Raw genomic sequence first — 12,815 nt, forward strand, 5'->3', positions numbered from 1 at the left:
CAAACAAATAATTACTCTAACAGGTGGTGCTTCTTACCAAGCTAATCTTTTAAGATCAGAAAGGGTAATGCCTTTTCCCAAAAGCAATTAAGATCCTTTTGTGGAATTTCAATGGTTGCAATGTTCCTAACATGGTATTCTTGATCAAAAGATGTTTTTACACAAGGTAGATTGGGTAATTAGGGCTGGAGGCACACCTAACTATCAAATTACCTTGTTGAGTAAACACAATGGAAGAAAATCATGAAGAACAACACTAAGAGGAGAGAGAGAGAGAGAGAGAGAGAGAGAGAGAGAATAATATCTTATTGATTCATCAAATGATCTGCAAACATGCCCAGATGTAAGGCCTTCCAGGTTGTTGTGAACAAAATGATTTACAAGTTACAATTGGGATCCTCAATCTCATTATCAATCGAAATCTATACACTAGTGCTCCTCCTAATGCTACCTAACCTACACCTAGAAACCTTTATTTATACTTGCCAAAACTACTTACAAAAGATTCTAGATCCTCACATTAGAGAAGGTTGACCACATAACAATCTATGTACATCTTATTGTGTGATTCTTATATTAAATGCACAACTTAAGATAAATGAACAAGTTACTCTTCATTGTTCCTTCTCTTATGATGTTTGATCTTCTTTCTTTTCTAAGGCGGGGGTGCTTTGGTCCTTCTCGGGTAACATCTATGATTGCTTTATCCAGTGGTTCCCTCCCTCTTTTTATTCTCCTTTGTTTTCCTCTGTGTGGGGTCTTTCTTTTCCTCATTCTCTCTGGGGGCTTTGGAAGGAGAGAAACAATGGGATCTTTCATGATTTCCCCTCCACCCCAGGTGTGGTTTTCTTTAAGGTGATCAATGCCATGGTGGAAAATGCCAAACTGGGAAAAGTAGATATTTCAAGGTGGCAAGATATTCTATAGGAAAAACCCAATTGAGTAGGTGCTAAAAAGGGAAGAGCTAATTGTTGTTGGACCTTTCCTCCTTTAGTTTGGTGCAAAGAAAATTTTGATTGAGCAACTAAGGGCAATCCTAAGCTAACTGGGTGCGAGGGAGTGATCAGAAATAATTTGGGTCATGGTTTGGATGGAGTGGCACTCTCTTTGGGTATTCATACTAACCATGTGGTTGAAGCCATAGCTACCCTCCAAGCTATGAAGTTGGCTAAATAGAGGGGTGTTTCCAAACTCTGGCTAGAGGGAGATTCACTTAACATTGTTAAGTGTCTTAAAGGCCTATCTACTCCCTCTTGGACCATAGATAAAATTATTAAGGAAAATATCAATCTCCTTAATACCTTTGATGATTTTTTTATTAGTCACACCTATAAGGGAAGCTAATGGTGCCACAGATGTAATGGCCAATGTGGCTATTATGTGTTAGAATCTGTGAAGATGGGACAAATATTTTCTTCATATTGTCATTTCAAGGATTAATCATGATGCGATGTTAGGCGAAGAAGGTGTCATTATTAAAGATAGTGATGGATGCTAAGGAGGATTTTTTTTATTACAAGGAGTGTGAGGACTGGCAGTGGTACTTGCAATTACTTTGCAGTTAAATCATACACTTTCTAGGTCTTTTTGGTTGTCATTTTCACTATTCTCTTCACTCTAAGAAAATTGTCTATTAGCTTTGCAAGGAAAATTTGGAAGAGAATGGGGGTTTAGAGGAGGGAAACGGAGCCAAAAAACTATGCAAAATGGAGGAAGAGGGTATGGATATGGGAAGTGTTGGTTAATGGGGGTATTTTGACCTTTTTAAATAGACTTCATGGTGGTAATTCCCAAGTTACCCAATTGTTTTTGCAAAATTGGAATGAAGGTTGTTTGATTGTGAATGGTAGGGAGTTTTCCATCATGAAGGAGTATATTTCCAAGATTATTGGCATCTCGATTGCAAGGAAGAATTTTTATAGGGACGGGAAGATCTCTAGCTTTGTTGTCAACATCTTTTTGAAGACACCCAAGGAGAGGAAGAAACTTGTCAAGAAAAAAGGTATCACTTACTTTTAGCCCAATTTCTTAAAAGAAATTATGGAGATTGACTCTTAGGGCTATTTTTTTACATGTCACCTAGGATGGGATATTTTCTATGGTTTACTGGTACCATTTTGTCTTTCTAAATCATTTTAGATACAATGCAAAAATCTCTATTCCTTCTTACCTTTACTCCTCTCTGAACAATAGCATGAATGGAGTAAGAGACCATAGTATCACCAACCCCCCACTTCATGATGATCTTATGATCCTAATTTATGAGGATATCAAAGATAATTATGTGGCAGAGTTCATTGAGACTAAGAATGTTGAGGGTGAAGAGGATGAGCCTAAAGAAGAAGGAGATTCTTTGGAGATGAAGGACAGTAATGGCCTTCATTCTGATGAGGATTCAAAACCCATTAAGAGAAAAAGGAGAAATGCCAAGGGGAAAGCTCGTAGAGCCTAGCTGCAAAAGGGGGTTTCCAAAGCTTCACCAGGTAAACATAGCTCAAGGAACCTTGCTGAGTCAAAGGACAAGTACAATGAAAGTGATGAGGACATGGAAATGGATATTGAGGAGGTAGAGGTTGTAGGGAAGAAGGGTTGTGCTAAAAAATAGAGGAAAATTCACAAGTCCAAGCAGCCTTCAAAGAAAAGAAGGGATTCTTATTCTAAAGATGTGTATGACAAAGGAGAGGAAATGGACATGGACTTGGAGGTTTAAATTGCTGACAAGAGGAAGGTCCCTAAACATAAGGATAAGTGGCCTTATTGGGACGAGGAAGTCAAAAATGTGGAGTCTAGGGAGCAAAGCGTGACCAAAGAGATGGGTTTGGAGGATCAGCAGGGGAATGATAACCCTATTAAACCCATGGATGACCCAATGAAAGACTAGACAGACACTATCATAGCCTCTTCTCAAGGGAGAGATACCACCTAGAAGAATATGAATATGGAGAGTTTTCGAATAAGGATAACTAGAGAAAAAAATAATCTACAAATTCATGAAGACATATAGGAGGAAATTGATCTTCAGAAGCTCATTGACCCAACAATGATCATTATGAGTGACTTTAGGAAAGAAGATAACATGAATATTCTTAATAATGCAAAAAATAGTATGATGGTCAATTTTAGATCCATTAAATGGATGTACCATCATATTAATGGGCCAAGGGATGGGGAGAGTGTTGACTTCAACCACTTTGTGGATTTGGTTGCCTTCTATAGGTTTGAAGCCAAGGTGTTGGACCTTAACAAAAAGTGGAAGGCATTATGTCTACTCTAAGGGGCATAGCTAATCAAAGCTATCAAATTATGAAGGCATTCAACTAGAACCTTAAAGCTCTTATCAACAGGCTAGAGGGTCCTGGAGTGGAAAAGGCAATTATTATTATAGGAAGGTGGTGTTGGCACATAGAACACTAAAGAGCCTAGCAAAAGGACCAGAGCTAGCAAGAAGAACAAAGCCTTGGATGGTAACAATGAAACCATTGAGATCAAAGAGATTGGTGGGAAAATGGACTTGATAGAAAAGGAGGCTTCAAACCTCCTTCTAAAAAATAGGTCAATGTTTTCTTTCTATTGTTTTATTTAGTTTTGTCGCTTTGGTCATCCCTTTGTTGATGGCATTTTCTGTTGGACTTTTTGTTCGTTGTCTTTTTGTTGGTTTTAGCTTTTAACACTTATCTTTCTATCTTATGTATAGGGTTTCAGGGACCCTTCAAAACCTGCATTCCATATCAAAAACTTTATTCTTTTATTTTTTGACTAAAAGAGAGGTAAAAAAAATTTAAGACAAAAAGAGAAACAAAAAGGAGAGCTCAACAAGGAGCTCTATCTTGAGCAACAATTTCATCTAACTCAAGAGACAAATCCAAGGGTAGTTGCCCTCTATCCACAATTTGAACATGATCATAAACCCATTTGGCCAGGTAATCAGCAACTCTATTCCATTCATGAGGAATGTAATTAAAACTAATGGACTCTAGAGAAGTACAAAAGAGAAGATTTTGATCAACAACAAAAGCCAATTGCCAACTACCATCCTCAAGCAATTGAAAGGTAAGCAAATTCACCACCACTTGAGAGTCAAATTCACAAATAAGCTTGTACAATCCTCTCAAACAACATTGCTCCACAACATATAAAATGTCTAGGGACTCCATGAGATTGTTAGTATGCCAACCCTTATGCACTAAGAAAAGAAATTGAACTTCTCCAGAGCTACATCGAGCCACACCCACAATGCCAATAGAACTTGGATTTCCCTGAGAAGAACCATCAATGTTGACTTTAAGAATTCTAGGTGGAAGAGGTGACCAATGACACACACAGTTCACCTACCACTTCCCCTGACATCTAGGATAGTTTGGAACATTATGATACCAATCACCTGCATCCTCTGAGAACTCATCCTAAAAATTGAAGTCAAGGCGACTACAAATAGCAAGATCACCAAGATCCATACCTCCATCTAACTTACACTTAGCATGAATAGTTTCTTGAAGAGAGTGGGAAATCTTCCACCAAAGATGCATGACTCCAATTTGGACATCCTAAAAGATTCGTCGATTTCTCTCCAACCAAGTATTCCAAAGAATAAAAGAGGGGCCAACAATCCATACAGCCTGAAGAGGTGAAGCCTTGGAGGGGGCACTTCCCAAGTGATCCCAAAGTTTAAATTCTTAAATATAAATATTTAATAAAAAAATTAATTCATTTAATAGAATATATGAAATTAATTGTACTAATTTGAAATTTTCCAAATACCTTTTACAAACTTACCAAATAAATTATTATATAAAACTATTTATTTCTTATAAGTTCTTATTGAGCATTATTAAAGAAAATCTTTGTATTTTCTTCTTCTTTATAGTATGATCTATTGACAAAACAAAAGATACATTTTGTTTTGTTCAATTTTTAAGTGCAAAGATTAAATTGTAATATATTAAAAACTCAAGTATTATATCAAATATATTTTCTTTTGAATTAAATTGTATTTTTAGTGCATGATCATCTATCATTTATTTTTATAATATTACTCATGTATCTCCAAAAATATTGGCAAAAAACTATTATTATGGAGTATATCTTCAACAAAAAGGGGTCCTATAAGACCAAATGAAGCGGACTAATAGAATTTGGAAAAATATTTTTTGTCGTATAAAATTCATAAGCAAATAGCCAAATTTTAGAAAAATTGAACTTATAGAAAAATAGGTATCACTCATTGGTTGAAATCAAATTATCTATTGTAATAAAATTAGAGAAATGTGATATATTCAAAGAAAAGTAGTTTAAATCCTCGTTTTTCTATATATTATAAAATGAAACTTATTATATAGAATAATATCAATAATAGAAAGTAATGAGATATTTTGATCAAACATCAAAAAAAAAAAATGTCGAATTAGAAATAAAATGGTTGCAAGCACAAGAATTAACATAAAAATTAATCTATATGATTAAATAAATGTTTAATATTCCTATAATATAAAAAATCAAACTTAATTTAATAATTTTACTTATCATATCATGCTTTTTAATATAATAAATATTTTAATTATAAATTATTAAAAATAATTGAAAAAACATTAAATTATTCTTCCACACATTAATTTTATCTATATATTTTCACTGATCGTTAGTACTTATAATTATTGTTTAACTTTCATCCATTTTTTTCACTTTATCTATATATTTTCACTGATCTTTAGTACTTATAATTATTATTTAACTTTCATCCATTTTTTTCACTTCATTAGTCGTAAAAGACCAAAGGCTCGTGTTTATAATCACAATAAAGTTTTCATTAAGCTCCAATATTCTTGAGAAACTTCAATGATTTCAAGTAAAGTTGCAATAAACACCTTCAGTCGCAGTCCAGATGTGTAGAATAGAGTTCGAACCCTGTTAAGCCCATTAAAAAAGGCTGGCAATTAAAGAACCTAATAGATTCCTGCTTTATTTTTGTTTTTTATTTGTCATAAAATTGATGATTCTTGTCTAAATTGTAATTTCCACACAGATCACAGAAACAGGGGGAATCCATAAATATTGAAGTTAAAAATGATTTGTACATTTGATTAAGAAAGTAATAAAGAATGAAGTCAAAATTTAATTTCTATATATGATTATATCTTAATTATAATTTAGTAACAGAACATCTGATAAGAGATCTAAATACTGAAGCTAAAAATTGTACTGTTTGACTTATTAATTAGTTACAAAATTCCAAACAGGAGAGCAAAACAAAGTAAAAAAAGAATTCATAATTGAAAACAACTATGTACACACGATTACTCTGAAAAGGGAAATACAATAATTGAAAACTGATTTGTACATATGATTATTATTCCAATTATAATTTTGTTACAGAGCATGGAAACAGGAAAGCACAATAAAGTAAATAAAGAATTGATAAATATTTGCGCAATAAAGTAAATAAAGAATCCATAAATGTTTAAATTATAATTTGTACATATGATTATTACTGTCTAATCGCAGAGAAGCAAAGAATTGATAAATAGTGAGTCAAAAGCTGATCTATGCATAGGAGTCACAGTTCAATGATTCAATTAAATGATCTGTTATACAACCAACCGAAGACTGGCTGGAGCAAAGAAAAGAATAATAATAAAGAATGAATGAAGCCTCATTAAGAAGATTTCGAAAATTTCAACGAGAAACTAAATTTTCATAGCAATTTAGACCGTCAAATTCAGGCGCAAACACTAACCCTCCCGTGCTCTTCCTTGGCGCTTTCTTTCCGTCCACGCTCAATTTCTTTGTTTCTTCAGTAAAACGTTGCGGATTTCCCAAACTCTGCAAATCAGAATCACAAATCTGTTAAAAGGTTAAGAGTAATCATATAAATTAAAGATAAAGATACTAAATAAATTTTGAATGATAATAAGGATTTTGATGTTACCTGTGGATGTAAGCGACAGTAAGCTTCCACCGCTGCAGCTCCGGCCGTTGCAGCCACCATCAAATTCACTGCAAACGATGTCATTTTTGTTCCTTTTTCCCCAAATGTTTTACTCGAAAAAATCGCAATGAAAGAATCGCTTAGACCGAATATCAAGAATTTATAGACAAATTTTCACTAATTATGGCAGGGTTCGCTAATATGTAAGGTTCTACAACTTTCTAGAAGTTAATGAAAGTTTATTGAGATTGGTCAGCTAGTAATAAAATACCAAAATCATAATTGTAAGTTTTTCTTCACCTATCATTTCAAGAAAAGTGTCAATTCCTGGAATCTTTATAGTAACTTTTCGGTTCAATTTTTTACTTGAAAATTTTAAAAAAAAGGATTTCTTTTAGTTTAACTAAAATGAAGAAAATCATATAAGTATATAATGTACAATATTATCAATTTAGATCAAATGATTCATATTATATGTAATAATTATTTTAAATTGTATGATATATATGAATTTTTTAAAATATATTATAACATGTAAGTATAGTTGCATGCTTTGAAAAAAAGTAATAAGTTAAGTATATAATGAATTAGTTGCTTATGTAAGTGAAGAATTAAATTAATTGAAAGAATGATTTTAACATTTTTTTGAAGAATTAAATAAAAAGAAAATCTTTTGTTTTCTAAAGCAACTTATGTTTTTATTTTTATAAATATTTCAAAGTTGAGTAAAGATCTAGCATAGCAAAAGAGAAACACAAATAAGTAAAAAAGTGACATATAATGGTTCCTTTAGTTTTAAGTAGAAATTTAGTTTTGATTTAATAAATTTATTATAGTATAGAAAATATTTAAATTTTAAAAATGTTATATAGTATTTTTATAATAATATAATATATAATAGTATTAATGCAATCAGATTTCCACAATCTATAATAGTTATTACTTAGTTTCTGGATTAGATTGTGTAATGATTTTTGCCATCAACGTTTTGAATCACACTACGTGATCCATCATCAGGATGAAAGAGCAAGAGATGTAAAATAGTGTAAGTTACAGATTTAGCAAAGACTCACCATATAAAGGAGACCAGGGAGAAGGGATTGCACAAACCCCAAGACAGGAGAAACAATAAAAATCTAAAAATAAAAATAAAACAGAAACAATTGGGGTGAGTGACTAAACCAAAACACAACTCACAAAGCAAGTAAAAAGGTGAAGGTAAGGCTAAAAAGGAGAGAAAAAACAAAAAACCAAGAACCAATCTAGATCCCGCTAAAGTAAGCAAATAGATTAAGAAGGTGAAAAAGAATATAAATAACCTATATATATTATAAGTATATAAATATAACATATAAAACTATAGAATATGTGTGTGTGTGTGTGTCTATATTTATGATAAATACTTTTTTATCAATATGTAATATACGTAGTATATCTATATAAGCAAATTGTACTATATATAAGCAATTAATATGCAATACAAAAAATACACATATATGATATATATTTATCTATATATATGAAATATACATATTACATATAAATAGGCATAATATATATATATATATATATATATATATATATATATATATATATATATATATATATAGACATACATGTGTCATATAGCTATATATACCTAAAACAATTACATATAACTAAAATTAATATACAATATAAACCTATGTATAAAATGTATATATAAGTGAATATTAAAAAATGATAAGTATAACAAGTAATTATATATATATATGGGATCTACCAAAAATATATAAAGAAAAATGCAATGTATTTTGTGTATATATCATACAAGGAATAAAAACAAGCATATATTTACTGAATTCTTACAAGATTGTATAATATTAGTATATATAATATTTTAGTCGATAGGCTATTTGTGGAAACTTTGTTTTCGGAAATTAAATTTTTGGTGGAAAAGTTGTCACTTGGCTAGAAAAGTTGTCAGTTTGGTTGGCAAATTGTAAATCATTTTCGTTAATTATTTACCATTCAATTTTTATCTCACTCCACTTTTAACTCTTGTTTTGATATTTATTAGTTGTTATCTACACTTTTAACTATTATTTTATTATTTTATCTATTAGATTTTAATTTGTAAATTTTTTTAAATTTTTTTAAATATTTGATAAATTGAATTTAAATAAATAATATTTATTAATCTATTTAAGAGATTTTGTAAATATTACAATATTATGGTTTTTAAACTAGCTTAGATATCTTTATACATCTATCTAAAACACGTCGAGAGATATTAATCTCGAGACACCTATCTATTCTCAATAATTATTTATTGAATTAGGTGCCTGGAGATTGATATATCTTAGCGTGTTTTAGATAGATGTATAAAGATATCTAAGCTAGTAGCATCTGCAGCACAACATGTAAAACTAAAATCTATTTAATTTTTAATTTGAAATATTCTTTTTAAAGCATGATGCTTATCATATCCATTATGTTTTATAGATATTGAAATATAGTATATACAATGAATGCAATTAATCTCTTTCTAGAGATTTGAGTCGTTCCTCCTCTGCTTTCCTTTTCAAAACTTGCTTCCTTGTCTTCATCTTTTCATAACGATCATAAGAAAATGGTGGTGAAATTCGAAGTCCATCCAAAGACTTAACTCGTGATATAGCAACAGATATTAGTCATGTTCTTTCTCTTGGTCCAATGTGAATTGTTACCTTGGAAACTGTCAATCCCTATGATTTATGGATAGTTAATGCCCAAGCCAAATGTAAGGGCAATTGATGTGTGCGATCTCTTTGTATTGGAGAAATGGGAATTAATTTTGGAGCTCCATCTTCAAATGGCATTCCAGAGTAATTGTCAAATTCAACCATAACATATGTTGGTGGATCTGGTGGGGCATTTCTAGGTTTGTATATGATTTTTCAAATGTGTCCCAGAGCTCCATTGACAAGTCCTGTTTCAATCCATAAATTAGATGTTAACATGACCCTTGCATCCTTCGCAAGTAATAATTCAATATCTAGTTCATCATTTTGATCTCCCCCTAGATTAGTACTTCCTTCTTTTAATGCAATGTTGTAGGCAACTAGTTTTTTTAGTGAATGCAATTTATTTCTATTATGGTTATGAACATTATCATTTGTTGCAAATAGATGAATATTATCATCAAATTCCTCTTTAACATTTTGGGGCAATGAAACATCTATCCTTGTCATTAATAATTTTCAATCATCTATAGTTGGAGTTGCATCTCGTATATTAGTGAGTAATTGGTGAAACCTTTGTTGGTCTTCACTTTCACCTTCTTGTCGAAATACTTTATCCAAAGTAACAATAGTCTTGAACTCTTCCCATAATAACTTTGCACGAACATTACTATCATAAGGTGGTTTTTCACTAACAAGAGGTAGTTGTCCCAAATCTCCTACTAAAATAATCGATCTTCCCCCAAAATTCATGTTTGAATTTTCTAAAAAAGCTTGACGTAATCTTGAATCTATATTTTGTAAAAAATTTCAACCAATAAAACTCATTTCATCAATTAATATGTACCTAATATGTTGAATTTCTTCTTGTAATGTTGTGAGCCTTATGCCTTGTAATTCAGAAAAATCTGTAAGAAGAATTCTTAGAGTTGAATGAATTGTTGATGCACCAATGTTAAAAGTTGCAATTCTAGTTGGTGCTAATAATAATAGGGGAGAACATTGTGGTGTTGATGCATCATAAAGAGCTTGACGAATAGCTTGAATTAGATATGATTTCCCTATTCCAATTGTTCCTTGAATTATCATACATAATGGCATGACATGTTCACCCTGATTATAATGTTTCATAATAATATCAAGTGCTTTCTTTTACTTAGCACCTAAAGTTTCATATGATATACTCATCATCATATCTTCAGGTATAAGTAAATCATTTTTTTTCATAGCATTGATAAAATGTATTGCATTATTTGTGTATTCTTCTCCTTGATATTCTGCACTCCATGGATTTTGTCTATCAATATCTCTTCTTTCGAGCATATCTATTTCAGTTAGATCCATCATTTGTCCATGATATAGCCTTGATATTATCTCCCACTCATGTTCAATTATATTTTGATTATTTGGTAATTCATTTTCATCTTCAGAATCATCATGAGTTTCAACATTATTCTCAGATTCATTTTTAATATTCCACCTATCCACATGCCATGGATTATAATTAAGGGACTCCCAATTGGATACAATTGTAGTATCATTTATTCCAATATCTCTTTGTATATTACGAAATAGTTTCTACAATAATAACTCTGACCAACAAAAATCAACCCATTTTTGTGAGTTTCGTGAAGGAATATTTGTAAATCTTGGAAACACTCTCACAATAGCTGCCATTGTCCTTGCTTTCCATTTATTATCTCATTTTCTTCTAGAGTTATAAGTCCAAGATCTAGCTACATCTATTAGTGTGACACTTTCCATTGCATATGGTCTATCCATATATCCTTCAATGAAAATTTTTAGGTGAGCTTCATCATCATTTTCTTCATTTTTTATCACTAGCTTGAACACCTCTCTTGAAACATTTAATATAATAAATACTCTGCTACTTTCTACTAATGGAAACTCTAATAACATATGACATGTTTCTTGTGCACCAATGTCTTTTTCAATCCGGGTTTCAGTTAGTAGTCTCTTATATGCCTTTGATGCTACTTCATCTGGATTTTCAATATTTGCAAGTCTTACCAACATTTGATGATATATCTTAGAACTCTTTTCTGCTTTTGTTAAATACTTTGCAATATAATTCATTACAGCATGTCTTGAAAGAACAGGTTGCCAATCTACATTTTCTCTCCATAACTAAAGTATGGTACAATTATGTGTGTTTACTCGATCATCATTTCTTGCCAATTCATATATTTTATCTCCTATTGTTGGATCTTCGAATAATCTTGATCCATCCAAATGTAATGGCCATGGTGCATTGTACCTATAAAATAAAGAAAACTATTAGCTTGTACACTAATTTTTCATTTCTTAGTAAAAAAAATATGAATCTATATAATTATCTTACCTACAGACCATTTTCCCTCTTTTTTTATGAAGGCAAGCACCCTCTTTGCATGTTGTATGGCGTTCAACACAATTGAGCAACTCTTCATAATCACATTCAAAGTCTACTTGATTTAGTTGTTGTGTATTTTGAAGGCATGGATGTTGTGTAAAATTTTGTAGGACCTACTATTGAAGATATAACATATTTTATTAAGTAAAATAAAAAAAATAAGCATAATATATGTTTAATACCTATAGAAGAATTGGTATCATACCTATATGTTTCATTGATGTGGATCTCTCCTTAGATTCCATGCATGTACAATAGAATCAAAATATTTTTGAACTATCTTGATTTCTCCAATTAAGGCTATCTATGTTAGGTGCTCCCTCTAACCATATGAATCCATGCACATGTGGTGATCCTTTGTGTTGTCATTCATATCTTGACCAAAAATCTTTTACTTTCATTCCCTTTTGTAGTACTTCCTTTTGAAACATTGTATATCTTAGATTCATATAATATGCAACAATATGTGGGTAGTCAATAATATTTTTTCGTCGCCATTTTTGTGCTTCTTGTGGATTAGATGGTTCTATTCCTGGCATTAATGCATGTAAGTCAAGCCAATACATATCCACTGCACTCAAAGTAAAGAAAATTGTTGGTGTTCCAATTTGATGCAAGAGATCACTTAATTCAGCTTGACACTTTGCCCAATAAGACCTTGTACCCCTTAGAGTTGTACCAAAATGCATCAAGCAATCTACTAGATGTGAGTGAGGGACATTTTCTATATGCTCTCGTAACTCATTGATTGTGATTGGCATATCTTGCAAGCTCTTTT

The 12,815-nt window shown here is 31.3% G+C and overlaps 1 long non-coding RNA gene across 1 annotated transcript; it reads right to left on the reverse strand.

Moving 5' to 3' along the window:
• Positions 1-6,540: 6,540 nt before the first annotated feature.
• Positions 6,541-7,030, reverse strand: LOC149558013 (uncharacterized). The gene is made up of 2 exons (XR_016352431.1): positions 6,923-7,030; positions 6,541-6,816 (listed from the first exon to the last, which is right to left on the reverse strand). It is a non-coding gene; the product is annotated as an uncharacterized LOC149558013 (long non-coding RNA).
• Between the last annotated feature and the right edge of the window lie 5,785 nt (positions 7,031-12,815).

The sequence above is a fragment of the Cupressus sempervirens genome, chromosome 5 (genome assembly GCF_028749045.1).
Source record: "Cupressus sempervirens isolate cs-2001-9-10 chromosome 5, ASM2874904v1, whole genome shotgun sequence".
Lineage (NCBI taxonomy): Eukaryota > Viridiplantae > Streptophyta > Pinopsida > Cupressales > Cupressaceae > Cupressus > Cupressus sempervirens.